At 38.6% G+C, this 14,471-nt stretch overlaps 2 non-coding genes across 2 annotated transcripts; one reads left to right on the top strand and one right to left on the bottom strand.

Annotated features, from left to right (window-relative positions):
- Window positions 1–3,771: 3,771 nt before the first annotated feature.
- LOC148573188 (small nucleolar RNA R71) lies at window positions 3,772–3,879 on the top strand. Its single transcript, XR_015905541.1, has one exon. It is a non-coding gene; the product is annotated as a small nucleolar RNA R71 (small nucleolar RNA).
- A 6,420-nt stretch (window positions 3,880–10,299) lies between these two features.
- On the bottom strand, window positions 10,300–10,407 carry LOC148573187 (small nucleolar RNA R71). The gene has a single exon (XR_015906879.1). It is a non-coding gene; the product is annotated as a small nucleolar RNA R71 (small nucleolar RNA).
- Between the last annotated feature and the right edge of the window lie 4,064 nt (window positions 10,408–14,471).

The following is a 14,471-nucleotide window of genomic DNA, read 5'->3' as shown; positions in this document are numbered from 1 at the left end:
ATGGTCCAAACTGGAGTTCCAAGTCAGCTTAAGAATTCTGGCATCAAAACGCCATAACTGGCACAAAAGCTGGAGTTAAACGCCCAAACTGGCACAAAAGCTGGCGTTTAACTCCAAGAAAAGTCTCTACATGTGAAAGTTTCAATGCTCAGCCCAAGCACATATCAAGTAGGCCCGGAAGAAGATTTCTGCATTAATTACTTATTTCTGTAAACCCTAGGCTACTAGTTCTCTATAAATAGGACCTTTTACTATTGTATTTTCATCTTGGTTCTTCGAGTTCCCTCTCTGGGGCCGAAGCCAATGACCACTATTATCACTTTTGTATTTTCAACGGTGGAGTTTCTACACACCATAAATTAAGGTGTGGAGCTCTGCTGTTCTTCATGAATTAATGCAAAGTACTACTGTTTTTCTATTCAATTCACGCAATCACGCCTACTTCTTCTCTAAGATATTCATTCGCACTCAAGAACAAGATGAATGTGATGATTATGTGACACTCATCACCATTCTCACCTATGAATGCGTTCCTGACAACCACTTCCATTCTACATGCAAACAAGCTTGAATGTGTATCTCTTGGGTTTCTAATCTAAGATTAGAACCTTCGTGGTATAGGCTAGAATTATTGGCGGCCATTCCTGAGATCCGGAATGTCTAAACCTTGTCTGTGGTATTCTGAGTAGGATCTGGGAAGGGATGACTGTGACGAGCTTCAAACTCGCGAGTGTTGGGCGTGTGACAGACACAAAAGGATCAATGGATCCAATTCCAACATGATCGAGAACCGACAGATGATTAGTCATGCGATGACAGCGTGCGTAGAACATTTTCACTAAGAGGACGGGAAGTAGCCATTGAAACGGTGATGCCCAATGGTATGCGAAATTGTGATCTTCAATAATGGCGCCAATGGCTTGGTGCTCTCAAACGTGAATCACACTTAGTCACAATTCCGCACAACTAACCAGCAAGTGCACTGGGTCGTCCAAGTAATAAACCTTACGTGAGTAAGGGTTGATCCCACGGAGATTCTCGGCTTGAAGCAAGCTATGGTCACCTTGTAAATCTCAGTCAGGCAGATTCAGATAGTTATGGAGATTTGATAATTAAAACATAATTAAAATATAAACTAGGATAGAGATACTTATGTAATTTATTGGTGAGAATTTCAGATAAGCGTATAGAGATGTCTTTCGTTCCTCTGAACCTGTGCTTTCCTGCTGTCTTCATCCAATCATTCCTACTCCTTTCCATGGCAAGCTTTATGTAGGGCATCACCGTTGTCAATGGCTACATCCAACCCTCTCTGTGAAAATGGTCCAATGCGCTGTCACTGCATGGCTAATCATTTGTCGGTTCTTGATCATACTGAAATAGGATTTACTATCCTTTTGTATCTGTCACTACGCCCAGCACTCGCGAGTTTGAAGCTCGTCACAGCCATCCCTTCCCAGATCCTACTCGGAATACCATAGACAAGGTTTAGACTTTCCAGATCTCAAGAATGGCCGTCCATGGGTTCTAACTTATACCACAAAGATTCTAATATCTCGGACTCGGTCCTCTGTATTAGATATCTAAGAGATACTCATTCTAGCTTGTTTGCATGTAGAACGGAAGTATTTGTCAGGCACACAGTCATAGGTGAGAATGATGATGAGCGTGTAAAATGCCCTTGCTGTGCAATCCTGGCATTTAACGCCAGACTGCTGCCTGTTTCTGGCGTTAAACGCCCAAATGTAGCTTGTTTCTGGAGTTTAACGCCAGATAGATGCTTGTTTCTGGCGTTAAACGCCAGCTTGGTGCCTGTTTCTGGCGTTAAACGCCAGACAGATGCTTGGTTCTGGCGTTTAAATGCCAGACTGCTCTCCTCCAGGGTTTGCTATTTTTAATGCTATTTTTCATTTTGTTTTTGATTTTTCAGTAATTTTTGTGACTCCACATGATCATCAACCTAATAAAACATGAAATAACAAAGAGAAAATAAAATAGATATAATTAAATAACATTGGGTTGCCTCCCAACAAGCGCTTCTTTAATGTCAATAGCTTGACAGTGAGCTCTCATGGAGCCTCACAGATAATCAGAGCAAGGTTGGAACCTCCCAACACCAAACTTAGAGTTTAAATGTGGGGGTTCAACACCAAACTTAGTGTTTGGTTGTGGCCTCCCAACACCAAACTTAGAGTTTGACTGTGGGGACTTTGGTTGACTCTGCAGTGAGAGAAGCTCTTCATGCTTCCTCTCCATGGTTACAGAAGGAGATCCTTGAGTTTTAAACACAAGGTTGTCCTTATTCAGTTGAAGGACCAACTCTCCTCTGTCCACATCAATCACAGCTCTTGCTGTGGCTAGGAAGGGTCTTCCAAGGATGATGGATTCATCCTCTTCCTTCCCAGTGTCTAGGATTATGAAATCAGCAGGGATGTAAAGGCCTTCAACCTTTACTAGCACGTCCTCTACTAGTCCATAAGCCTGTTTTCTTGAGTTATCTGCCATCTCTAATGAGATTCTGGCAGCTTGCACCTCAAAGATTCCCAGTTTCTCCCTTACAGAGAGTGGCATGAGGTTTATCCCTGACCCAAGGTCACATAGAGCCTTCTCAAAGGTCATGGTGCCTATGGTACAAGGTATTAAGAACTTTCCAAGATCCTGTTTCTTCTGAGGCAATGTCAGTTGATCCAGATCACTCAGTTCATTGATGAGCAAGGAAGGTTCATCTTCCCAAGTCTCATTACCAAATAACTTGGCATTCAGCTTCATGATTGCACCAAGGTACTTGGCAACTTGCTCTTCAGTAACATCCTCATTCTCTTCAGAAGAAGAATACTCATCAGAGCTCATGAAGGGTAGAAGGAGGTTCAATGGAATCTCTATGGTCTCTAATTGAGCCTCAGATTCCTTTGGTTCCTCAAAGGGAAACTCCTTATTGGTCACTGGACGTCCCAGGAGGTCTTCCTCACTAGGATTCACGTCTTCCTCCTACCTTGTAGGTTCGGCCATGATGGTTAAATCAATGGCCTTGCACTCTCTCTATGAATTTTCTTCTGTATTGCTTGGGAGAGTACTAGGAGGAGTTTCAGTGACTCTTTTACTCAGCTGGCCCACTTGTGCCTCCAAATTCCTAATGGAGGACCGTGTTTCATTCATGAAACTTACAGTGGCCTTAGATAGATCAGAGACTATATTTGCTAAGCTAGATGGATTCTGCTCAGAACTCTCTGTCTGTTGCTGAGTGGATGATGGAAAAGGCTTGCTATTGCTAAACCTGTTTCTTCCATCATTATTAAAGCCTTGTTGAGGCTTTTGTTGATCCTTCCATGAGAAATTTGGATGATTTCTCCATGAGGGATTATAGGTGTTTCCATAGGGTTCACCCATGTAATTCACCTCTGCTATTGCAGGGTTCTCAGGATCATAAGCTTCTCCTTCAGAAGATGCCTCTATAGTACTGTTGGATGATTCCTTCAATCCATTCAGACTCTGAGAGATCATATTGACTTGCTGAGTCAATATTTTGTTCTGAGCCAATATGGCATTCAGAGTATCAATTTCAAGAACTCCCTTCCTCATAGGCGTCCCATTACTCACAGGATTCCTTTCAGAAGTGTACATGAACTGGTTATTTATAACCATGTCAATGAGTTCTTGAGCTTCTGCAGGTGTTTTCTTAAGGTGAATGGATCCACCTGCAGAGTGGTCCAATGACATCTTCTATAGCTCAGACAAACCATCATAGAATATATTCAGGATGGTCCATTCTGAAAGCATGTCAGAAGGACACTTTTTGGTCAGTTCCTTGTATCTCTTCCAAGCTTCATAGAGGGACTCACCTTCCTTTTGTTTGAAGGTTTGAACATCCACTCTAAGCTTGCTAAGCTTTTGAGGAGGAAAGAACTTGGCTAAGAAAGCTGTGACCAGCTTATCCCAAGAGTTCAGGCTATCTTTAGGTTGAGAGTCCAACCATACTCTAGCTCTGTCTCTTACAGCAAACAGGAAAAGCATAAGCCTGTAGACCTCGGGATCAACCCCATTGGTCTTAACAGTATCACAGATCTGCAAGAATTCAGTTAAGAATTGAAAAGGATCTTCGGATGGAAGTCCATGAAACTTGCAGTTCTGTTGCATCAGAGAAACTAATTGAGGTTTAAGCTCAAAATTTTTTGCTCCAATGGCAGGGATTGAGATGCTTCTTCCATGTAAATTGGAATTTGGTGTAGTAAAGTCACCAAGCATCTTCCTTGCATTGTTATTATTTTCGGCCATGTCTCCTTCCTTTTCAAAAATTTCTGTCAGATTTTCTCCAGAGAGTTGAGCTTTAGCTTCCCTTAGCTTCCTCTTCAGAGTCCTTTCAGGTTCAGGATCGGCTTCAACAAGAATGTTCTTATCCTTGTTCCTGCTCATATGAAAAAGAAGAGAACACAAAAGAAAATATAGAATCCTCTATGTCACAGTATAGAGATTCCTTATGCAAGTATAAGAAGAGAAGAATGTAAGAAGGAGAAGAGGAAAAATTCGAACACAGAGAGGGGGATGGGGTTCGAATTTTTGGGTGGAGGAGAAGTGTTAGTAGATGAATAAATAAATAGAAAGAGGTGAGGAAGAAAAGAATTCGAAAATTTAAATAAAATAAAATAAAAATATTTTAAAATTAAAGTTAAAATTCAAAAATTAAAATTGAAATCAAAACAATTAGTTAATTAAAAAGGAAATTTGAGAAAGAGGGAAGGGATTTTCGAAAATTAGAGAGGGAGTTAGTTAGGTAGTTTTGAAAAAGATAAGAATCAAATAAAAAGTAAAGTGGTTAATTGAAAAAGATTTGAAAATCAAATTTGAAAAGATAAAAAGTTAGAAAAGATTTTGAAATTAAATTTTGAAAAAGATGTGATTGAAATTTAATTTGAAAAAGATTTGAAAAAGAATTTTAAAAAGATTTGATTTTGAAAATTAAAGTTGATTACTTAACTAACAAGAAACAAAAAGATTTGATTTTAAAATTTAAAGATTGAACCTTTCTTATTAGGCAAGTAACAAACTTAATATTTTTGAATCAATCACATTAATTGTTAGCATTGAATTCGAAAATATGGAATAAAAATAAGAAAAAGATTTTGAAAATTAATTTGAAATTTTCGAAAATATTAAAGAAAAATAAAAAAAGATTTGATTTTTGAAACAGATTTGAAAAAGATAGAATTTTTAAATTGAAAATTTGATTTGACTCATAAGAAACAACTAAATTTTAAAAAGTTTTGAAAAAGTCAACTCAAATTTTCGAAAATTTATGAGTGAAAAAGGGAAAGATATTTTTTTTTATTTTTGAATTTTAATAAAGAAAGAGAAAAAACATCAAAAAGACTCAATGAAAGAAAATTTTGGATCAAAACACATGATGCATGCAAGAATACTTTGAATGTCAAGATGAACATCAAGACTTATTTTTGAAAAATTTTCAAGAAAAGAAAACATGCAAGACACCAAACTTAAAAAATTTTTATTCTTTAGACATTAATAATTCAAGAATGCATATGAAAAACAAGGAAAGACACAAAACAAGAAAATATGAAGATCAAACAAGAAGACTGACCAAGAATGACTTGAAGATCATGAAGAATGCAATGCATGAAATTTTCGAAAATAGTTTTTTTTTTGAAAATTAAAAAGATGCAATTGACACCAAACTTAAAACTTGACTCTAGACTCAAACAAGAAACACAAAAATATTTTTGATTTTATGATTTTATAGATTTTTTGAAAACTAATTGGGAAAAACGAAAAAGAGGAAAATAATTTTTTTTGTATTTTTCGAAAATAGGAAATAAAAAGCTTAAAATTAAAATAAAATCACCTAATCTGAGCAACAAGATGAGCCGTCAGTTGTCCAAACTCGAACAATCCCCGGCAACGGCGCCAAAAACTTGGTATGCGAAATCGTGATCTTCAACAATGGCGCCAATGGCTTGGTGCTCTCAAACGTGAATCACACTTAGTCACAATTCCGCACAACTAACCAGCAAGTGCACTGGGTCGTCCAAGTAATAAACCTTACGTGAGTAAGGGTCGATCCCACGGAGATTGTCAGCTTGAAGCAAGCTATGGTCACCTTGTAAATCTCAGTCAGGCGGATTCAGATAGTTATGGAGATTTGATAATTAAAACATAATTGAAATATAAACTAGGATAGAGATACTTATGTAATTCATTGGTGAGAATTTCAGATAAGCGTATAGAGATGTCTTTCGTTCCTCTGAACTTCTGCTTTCCTGCTGTCTTCATCCAATCATTCCTACTCCTTTCTATGGCAAGCTTTATGTAGGGCATCACCGTTGTCAATGGCTACATCCCATCCTCTCTGTGAAAATGGTCCAATACGCTGTCACTGCATGGCTAATCATCTGTCGGTTCTCGATCATACTGGAATAGGATTTACTATCCTTTTGCGTCTGTCACTATGCCCAGCACTCGCGAGTTTGAAACTCGTCATAGCCATCCCTTCCCAGATCCTTCTCGGAATACCACAGACTAGGTTTAGACTTTTTAGATCTCAAGAATGGCCGTCCATGGGTTCTAACTTATACCACGAAGATTCTAATATCTCGGACTCGGTCCTCTATATTAGATATCTAAGAGATACACATTCTAGCTTGTTTGCATGTAGAACGGAAGTGTTTGTCAGGCACGCGTTCATAGGTGAGAAGGATGATGAGCGTCACATAATCATCACATTCATCATGTTCTTGGGTGTGAATGGATATCTTAGAGAAGGAATAAGCTTGAATTGAATAGAAAAACAGTAGTACATTGTATTAATTCACGAGGAACAGCAGAGCTCCACACCTTAATCTTTGGAGTGTAGAAACTCTACCGTTGAAAATACATAAGTGATAAGGTCCAGGAATGGCCGAATGGTCAGCCCCCTAAACGTGATCAAAGGATCAAAAGATAATCCAAAGATGTAAATACAATAGTAAAAAGTCCTATTTATGCTAAACTAGTTACTAGGGTTTACAGAAATGAGTAAATGATGCAGAAATCCACTTCCGGGGCCCACTTGGTGTGTGCTTGGGCTGAGCATTGAGCTTTACACGTGTAGAGGCTTCTCTTGGAGTTGAACGCCAGTTTGTAACCTGTTTCTGGCATTTAACTCCACTTTGCAACCTGTTTCTGGCGTTTAACTCCAGAATGCAGCATGGAACTGGCGTTGAACGCCAGTTTGCATCATCTAAACTCGGGCAAAGTATGGACTATTATATATTGCTGGAAAGCCCTGGATGTCTACTTTCCAACGCAATTGAGAGCGTGCCATTTGAAGTTCTGTAGCTCCAGAAAATCTACTTTGAGTGCAGGGAGGTCAGAATCCAGCAGCATCTGCGGTCCTTCTTCAACCTCTGAATCTGATTTTTGCTCAAGTCCCTTAATTTCAGCCAAAAAATACCTAAAATCACAGAAAAATACAAAAACTCATAGTAAAGTCCAGAAATGTGATTTTTATTTAAAAACTAATAAAAATATACTAAAAACTAACTAAATTATACCGAAAACTATGTAAAAACAATGCCAAAAAGCGTATAAATTATCCGCTCATCACCCAACATAAAGCTTGCCATGAAAAGGAGTATGAATGATTGGAAGAAGGAAATAGAAAAGCAAAGGTTCAGGAGGAACAAAGCATCTTCATACGCTTATCTGAAATTCCTATCAATGAATTACATAAGTATCTCTATCTCTATCTTTATTTTATGTTTTATTTATCTTTAATTATCAGTCCTCCATAACCATTTGAATCTGCCTGACTGAGATTTACAAGATGACCATAGCTTGCTTCAAGCCGACAGTCTCCGTGGGATCGACCCTTACTCACGTAAGGTATTACTTGGACGACCCAGTGCACTTGCTGGTTAGTTGTGCGGAATTGTGACAAAGTGTGATTCACGTTTGAGAGCTCCAAGTCTTTGGCGCCATTGTTGATGATCACAATTCCGTGCACCAAGTTTTTGGCGCCGTTGCTGGGGATTGTTCGAGTTTTGACAACTGACGGTTCATCTTGTTGCTTAGATTAGGTAATTTTACTTTTTATTTTCAAAATTTTTTTTAATACAAAATTTTTTTTTCTATTTTGTTCTTCAGAATTTTTAAGAATGAATTCTAGAGTTTCATGATGATCTGTTGAAGTCTGGCTGGCTGTGAAGCCATGTCTAATCTTATTGGACCGAGGTTTCAACTTATCGTCACAAGAGCTTGTTGATTTCTATCAATTTTGCTGTTGTTAGCAATGATCTGCTAAAGCTTGGCTGGCCATTGGCCATGTCTAGTATTTTGGACCGGAGCTTTCATTGAAAGCTTGGCTGGCTAGTAAGCCATGCCTAATTCCTGGACCGGAGTCTTAGACTAGCATTGCAATGATTTCTGGAACTCTTATTAAAAATTTTGAACCCCTTTATTTTCTTTTCCACTCAATTTTCAAAAAATCACAAAAAAAAATTTATACAACCATAAAAATAAAAAATATTTTATGTTTCTTGTTTGAGTCTAATATCAATTTTTAAGTTTGGTGTCAATTGCATGTCTTTATTCTTCTTGCATTTTTTTGAATATATGCATTATGTTCTTCATTGATCTTCAAGCTGTTCTTGATGATTTCAGTGCTCTGATCTTTAATTTCTCTTATTCTGTGTCTTTTGTTATTTCTTACATGCATTTTCAAATTGTTATAGTCCTTAGTATACAAACTTCTAAGTTTGGTGTCTTGTATGCATTGTTTATTTGATCTTAGCTGCATTTTTTATTGTTTCTCATCATTAAAAATTCAAAAATATTTTCAAAATTGTGTCTTTTCAAGTCAATAATACAGAGAATTGAAGATTCAGAACATTCAGCAGAGGAATTAAACAGAAAAAGCTGGGCGTTCAAAACGCCCAGTGAAAAAGGAAAACTGGCGTTTAAACGCCAGCCAAGGTACCTGGCTGGGCGTTTAACGCCCAAAAAGGTAGCATTTTGGGCGTTAAACGTCATAATGGATACCATTCTGGGCGTTTAACGCCAGGAGGACACTAGAGGGAAGATTTTGTTTTTAATTTTTTTTCAAATCTTCATAATTTTTCAAAATCAAATATTTTTCAAATCATATCTTTTCAATCATATCTTTTCAAAATCAATTTATTTTCAATTTTTTTATTTATTACTATTTTCGAAAATCCTTGCTACAATTAATAATTTAATTCAAAATTTTCTAGTTGTTACTTGCCTATTAAAAAAGGATCAAAAGTTTTAATTCTAGAATCATATCTTCTAATTTCTTGTTAGTCAAGTAATCAACTTTAATTTTAAAACTTTCTCTTTTTAATTTGATTTTCAATCATATCTTCTCAATCATATCTTTTCAATCACATCTTTTTCAAAATTAAGTTTCAATCATATCTTTTTTATTTCTAATTTAAAAATCTTTTTTCAAAAATCACTTAATTTTTTCCCAATCTTAATTTTCGAAAAACCTTTACCAAATTTTCAAAATTTTTTTTAATTATTTCAAAATCTTTTACTTTAATTTCGAAAATTATTCCCCTCTTCTCACATCCTTCTATTTAAGGACTAACACTCCTCCACTATCAACAATTCAAACTGTATCCCTCTTGATAAGTTCGAATTCTTCTCTTTCTACCTCCTCCTTCTATTTTTCTTTTCCTCTGACACCTCAAGGAATCTCTATACTGTGACATAGAGGATTCCATACTTTCTTCTTCTCTCTTTCATATGAGCAGGAGTAAGGACAAAGACATTCTGGTTGAGGCTGATCCTGAACCCGAAAGGACCTTGAAGAGAAAGCTAAGAGAAGCTAAAGTACAACTCTCTGGAGAGGACCTAACAGAAATTTTCAAACAAGAAGAAGCCATGGCAGCCGAAAACAACAATAATGCCAACAATGCAAGGAAGGTGCTTGGTGACTTTACTGCACTTACTCCTGACTTCTATGGGAGAAGCATCTCTATCCCTGCCATTGGAGCAAACAATTTTGAGCTTAAGCCTCAATTAGTTTCTCTAATGCAACAGAATTGCAAGTTTCATGGACTTCCATTGGAAGATCCTCATCAGTTCTTAGCTGAATTCTTGCAAATCTGTGATACTGTCAAGACTAATGGGGTTGATCTCGAGATCTACAAGCTTATGCTTTTTCCCTTTGCTGTAAGAGACAGAGCTAGAACATGGTTGGATTCACAACCTAAAGAAAGCCTGAACTCTTGGGAAAAGCTAGTTAATGCCTTCTTGGTAAAGTTCTTTCCACCTCAAAAATTGAGCAAGCTTAGAGTGGAAGTCCAAACCTTCAGACAGAAGGAAGGTGAATCCCTCTATGAAGCATGGGAAAGATACAAGCAATTGATCAGAAGGTGTCCTTCTGACATGCTTTCAGAATGGAGCATCATAGGTATCTTCTATGATGGTCTGTCTGAACTGTCCAAAATGTCATTGGACAGCTCTGCTAGAGGATCTCTTCATCTGAAGAAGACGCCTGCAGAAGCTCATGAACTCATTGAAATGGTTACAAATAACCAATTCATGTACACCTCTGAAAGGAATCCTGTGAATAATAGGACAAATAAGAAGAAAGGAGTTCTTGAGATTGATACTCTGAATGCCATACTGGCTCAAAACAAAATATTGACTCAACAAGTCAATATGATTTCTCAGTCTGTCTGGAATGCAAGCAGCAACAGGCAGTACCAAAGAAGCTTCATTTGAAGAAGAAGCTTATGATCCTGAGAACCCAACAATGGAAGAGGTGAATTACATGGGAGATTCCTATGGAAACACTTACAATCCTTCATGGAGAAATCATCCAACTCTCTCATGGAAGGACCAACAGAGGCCTCAACAAGGCTTCAATAACAATAATGGTGGAAGAAACAAGTTTAGCAATAGCAAGCCTTTTCCATCATCTTCTCAGCAACAGACAGAGAATTCTAAGCAGACCACTCTGACTTAGCAACCATAGTCTCTGATCTAATTAAAACCACTCAAAGTTTCATGACTGAAACAAGGTCCTCCATTAGAAATTTGGAGGCACAAGTGGCTCAGCTGAGTAAGAAAGTTACTGAACTCCCTCCTAGTACTCTTCCAAATAATACAGAAGAGAATCCAAAAGGAGAGTGCAAGGCCATCACCATAACCCACACGGCCGAACCTGGAGAGGAAGAAGAGGCAGTTATCTCCACTGAGGAAGACCTCACTGGACGTCCACTAGCCTCCAAGGAGTTCCCTCATGAGGAACCATGGGAATCTGAGGCTCACACTGAGATCATAGAGATTCCATTGAATTTACTTCTGCCATTCATGAGCTCTGATGAGTATTCTTTCTCTGAAGAGGATGAAGATGTTACTGAAGAGCAAGTTGCTAAGTACCTTGGAGCAATCATGAAGCTAAACGCCAAGTTATTTGGTAATGAGACTTGGGAGAATGAACCTCCATTGCTCACTAAAGAACTGGATGACTTAACTAGGCAGAAATTACCTCTGAAGAGACAAGATCCTGGAAAGTTCTCAATACCTTGTACCATAGGCACCATGACCTTTGAGAAGGCTCTGTGTGACCTAGGGTCAAGCATAAACCTCATGCCTCTCTCTATAATGGAGAAGCTAGGGATCATTGAGGTATAAGCTGTAAGAATCTCACTAGAGATGGCAGACAATTCAAAGAAACAGGCTTATGGACTTGTAGAGGATGTCTTGGTAAAGGTTGAAGACCACTACATCCCTGCTGATTTCATAATCCTAGAGACTGGGAAGTGTATAAATGAATCCATCATCCTTGGTAGACCCTTCCTTGCCACAGCAAAAGCTGTGATTGATGTAGACAGAGGAGAATTATTCCTTCAAGTGAATGAGGACTCCCTTGTGTTTAAGGCTCAAGGATCTCCCTCTGTAACCATGGAGAGAAAGCATGAAAAGCTTCTCTCAATGCAGAGTCAAACAAAATCCCCACACTCAAACTCTAAGTTTGGTGTTGGGAGGCCACAACCAAACTCTAAGTTTGGTGTTGAGAGGCCATCATCATGCTCTGAGTATATGTGATGCTCCATGAGAGCCCACTGTCAAGCTACTGACACTAAAGAAGCGCTTGTTGGGAGGCAACCCAATTTTTCTTATCTATGTTATATTTCTATCATTTTATGTTTTCTGTAGGTTGATGATCATGGGAAGTCACAAAAACAATTGAAAAAGCAAAAACAAACTAAAAAACAGAATGAAAAAATAGAACACCCTGGAGGAGAAGGCTACTGGCATTTAAACGCCAGTAAGGGTAGCAAAATGGGCGTTAAACGCCCAGTCTGGCACCATTCTGGGAGTTTAACGCCAGAAATGGGCACCAGACTGGCGTTTAATACCAGAAAAGGGCAAGAAGCTGGCGTTAAACGCCAGAAATGGGAAGCAACCTGGCGTTTAATGCCAGGATTGGCAGCAAAGGGCATTTTTGCACACCACATGGTGCAGGGATGAGAAATCCTTGACACCTCAGGATCTGTGGACCCCACAGGATCCCCACCTACCTCATCTCTCTCTCTCTTCTTCACCCATTCACCAATCACCTCAATACCTCTTCCCCAAAAACCCCTCACCTATCAAATCCCACCATTCTCTTCACCACTCACATCCATTCTTCATAAAACCCCACCTACCTCACCATTCAAATTCAAACCACTTTTCCACCCAAACCCACCCATAATGGCCGAACCATACCCCCCTCTCCGCTCCTATATAAACCCATCTTCACTCCTTCATTTTCACACAACATAAACACTACTTCTCCCCCTTGGCTGAAACACTAACCCCCCTCCATCTCCTCTATTTCTTCTTCTTCTACTCTCTTCTTTCTTTTTTTGCTCGAGGACGAGCAAACCTTCTAAGTTTGGTGTGGTAAAAGCGTTGCTTTTTGTTTTTCCATAACCATGTATGGCACCTAAGGCCGGAGAAACCTCTAGAAAGAGGAAAGGGAAGGCAAAAGCTTCCACCTCCGAGTCATGGAAGATGGAGAGATTCATCTCAAGGGTGCACCAAGACCACTTCTATGAAGTTGTGGCCAAGAAGAAGGTGATCCCCAAGGTCCCTTTCAAACTCAAAAAGGGTGAATATCCGGAGATCCGACATGAGATTCGAAGAAGAGGTTGGGAAGTTCTTAACAACCCCATTCAACAAGTCGGAATCTTAATGGTTCAAGAGTTCTATGCCAATACATGGATCACCAAGAACCATGATCAAAGTGTGAATCCGGACCCAAAGAATTGGCTTACAATGGTTCGGGGGAAATGTTTAGATTTTAGTTCGGAGAATATAAGGTTGGCATTCAACTTGCCCATGATGCAAGGAGATGCACACCCCTACATTAGAAGGGTCAACTTTGATCAAAGGTTGGACCAAGTCCTCATAGACATTTATGAAGAGGGCGCTCAATGGAAGAGAGATTCAAGAGGAAAGCCGGTTCAACTAAGAAGGCATGACTTCAAGCCCGTGGCTAAGGGATGGTTGGAATTTATCCAACGCTCAATCATTCCCACTAGCAACCGGTCTGAAGTTACTATAGACCGGGCTATCATGATCCATAGCATCATGATTAAGGAGGAAGTAGAAGTTCATGAAGTTATATCCCAAGAACTCTACAAGATGGCGGACAAGTCCTCTACCTTGGCAAGGTTAGCCTTTCCTCACCTCATTTGTCACCTCTGCAATTCAGCTGGAATTGACATAGAGGAAGACATCCTTATTGATGAGGATAAGCCCATCACTAAGAAAAGGATGGAGCAAATAAGAGAACCTCACCATGAGCATGAGGAAATTCCTCATCATGAAATCCCCGAGATGCCTCAAGGGATGCACTTTCCTCCACAAAACTATTGGGAGCAAATCAACACCTCCCTAGGAGAATTAAGTTCCAACATGGGATAACTAAGGGTGGAGCACCAAAAGCACTCTATCCTCCTCCATGAAATTAGAGAAGACCAAAGAACCATGAGAGAGGAGCAACAAAGGCAAGGAAGAGACATTGAGGAGCTCAAGCACTCCATAAGATCTTCAAGAGGAAGAACAAGCCGCCATCACTAAGGTGGACCCGTTCTTTAATTTTCTTGTTCTTTATTTTCTGTTTTTCGAAAATTATGCTTGATGTTTATTTATATTTGTGTCTTTATTACATGATCATTAGTGTCTAAGTGTTTATGCCTTAAAGCTATGAAAATGAATCCACCACCTTTCTTAAATGGAAAGTGTTTTTAATTGAAAAAGAAAAAAAAGAAGTGCATGAATTTCGAATTTTAAAACAGTTTAATTATTTTGATGTGGTGGCAATACTTTTGTCTTTCTGAATGAATGCTTGAACAGTGCATATTTTTTATATTGTTGATTCATGAATGTTAAAATTGTTGGCTCTTGAAAGAATGATGGAAAAGGAGAAATGTTATTTGATAATCTGAAAAATCATA

The sequence above is a fragment of the Arachis ipaensis genome, chromosome B2, assembly GCF_059453495.1.
Source record: "Arachis ipaensis isolate K30076 ecotype BB chromosome B2, ASM5945349v1, whole genome shotgun sequence".
Taxonomy (NCBI): domain Eukaryota; kingdom Viridiplantae; phylum Streptophyta; class Magnoliopsida; order Fabales; family Fabaceae; genus Arachis; species Arachis ipaensis.
This window is presented reverse-complemented; position numbering and strand designations above follow the sequence as displayed.